The sequence below is a fragment of the Erinaceus europaeus genome, chromosome X, assembly GCF_950295315.1.
Source record: "Erinaceus europaeus chromosome X, mEriEur2.1, whole genome shotgun sequence".
Classification (NCBI taxonomy): domain Eukaryota; kingdom Metazoa; phylum Chordata; class Mammalia; order Eulipotyphla; family Erinaceidae; genus Erinaceus; species Erinaceus europaeus.
Window position 1 is genome coordinate 71,624,855 of NC_080185.1, and position 1,755 is coordinate 71,626,609.

The 1,755-nt window shown below is 46.3% G+C and overlaps 1 non-coding gene across 1 annotated transcript; it reads left to right on the forward strand.

The window, feature by feature from the left end:
- The first annotated feature begins 1,213 nt into the window (after nt 1–1,213).
- On the forward strand, nt 1,214–1,347 carry LOC132536045 (small nucleolar RNA SNORA70). The gene has a single exon (XR_009547734.1). It is a non-coding gene; the product is annotated as a small nucleolar RNA SNORA70 (small nucleolar RNA).
- The last annotated feature ends 408 nt before the right edge of the window (nt 1,348–1,755 follow it).

A 1,755-nucleotide genomic window follows, 5' to 3' on the forward strand; every position in this document is an offset into this window, starting at 1 on the left:
AGCAACAAAAGGGAATAAATAAATAAAATAAAATAAATTTTTTAAAAAAAGAAGAGTTGAGGGGCCGGTTGGTGGTGCACACGTCACAGTGCTCAAGGATTCTGGTTCGAGCCCCTGGTCCCCAGCTGCAGGGGGAAAGCTTTGTGAGTGGTGAAGCAGGGCTGCAGGTGTCTCTCTGTCTCTTTCCCTCTCTGTCTCCCCCTTCCTCTCGATTTCTGGCTGTCTCTATCCAATAAATAAATAAAGATAATAAAAATTCTTTTAAAGGAGTTGAAGTGTGAGATGTTGCCATGATGGGGGTTGAGAAAGCAGTAAAATCAGAAATCAGAACCAAAGTTATGTAACTTTGTGTAAATTTCCTTTATACAGTTTAGTCATAGGTTGCCAAGTGGGCTTTTAGGGCTGAAAAGTTTGGAGGTTTTGGTGGGCATACCACTTGGGTAAAGTTTGCTTGCTTGCTTCTTCTTCTTTCTTTCTTTTTAAATATTTATTTATTTATTCCCTTTTGTTGCCCTTGTTGATTTTTATTGTTGTAGTTATTATTGTTGTCGTCATTGTTAGACAGGACAGAGAGAGAAATGGAGAGAGGAGGGGAAGACAGAGAGGGGGAGAGAAAGACAGACACCTGCAGACCTGCTTCACTGCTTGTGAAGCGACTCCCCTGCTAGTGGGGAGCCAGGGCCTCAAACCGGGCTTCTTTGCACTTTGCACCACCTGTGCTTAACCCACTGCACTACCACCTGACTCCCCCCCTTTTTTTAAGTTAATATGTGTCAGATTTCACATATGCGTGAAACCAGCTGGTAGTTGGTACATATTCCAAAAGGCATAGTCACTGGGCAGTAGGACAAGCATTTGTTGATATTTATTTATTTATTCCCTTTTGTTGCCCTTGTTGCTTTATTGTAGTCGTTGTTGGATAGGACAGAGAGACATGGAGAGAGGAAGGGAAGACAGAGAGGAGGAAAGAAAGATAGACACCTGCAGACCTGCTTCACCGCCAGTGACTCGACTCCCCTGCAGGTGGGGAGCGGAGGGGGGGGGGCTTGAACCGGGATTCTCCAGCAGGTCTTTGCTCTTCGGACACATGCGCTTAACCCATTGCGCTACCTCCCGACTCCCATGTTGATTTTTTTTTTAACAGGGAAATTATATTTATAAGCTTCAGATTCTCAGGACCCTTGTGAGTTACTTATAATAATGAAAAATGTCTCTGCAGCCAATTAAGCCTACCATGCTGCTCTCCCCATGGCGCCCAGTGTGCAATGGCTGCAAACAGCAGCCTCTTGGGTAGTGTATGCAGCCTGTTGCTTGTACCGGCTGCCCTAAGGGACCCTGGAGACAGCCCTTCCTGTTCTGTGCTCATTTTATGCCTGACCTCCTGCTGTACCTACCCTTAGGCTCCAGACAGGGATGTGAGGTGCTTTTGGGAAGCCCCAGGGCACCTTGGCCAGAGTCCATACTGGCCAGGTCATCATGTCCATCTGCACCCTGCTGCAGAACAAAGAGCATGTGATCAAGACCCTGCACAGGGCCAAATTCAAGTTCCCTGGATGCTAGAAGATCCACATCTCCAAGAAGTAGGGCTTCACTATGTTTAACACAGATGAGTTTGAAAACATAGTGGCTGAAAAGCGCCTTATCCCAGATGGCTGCGGAGTCAAATACATCCCCAACTGCAGTCTCCTGGACAAGTGGCGGGCCCTTCCTCAGAGGTGTCTCTTAATCAATGAAAATAAATCAAGACCCTGCTTA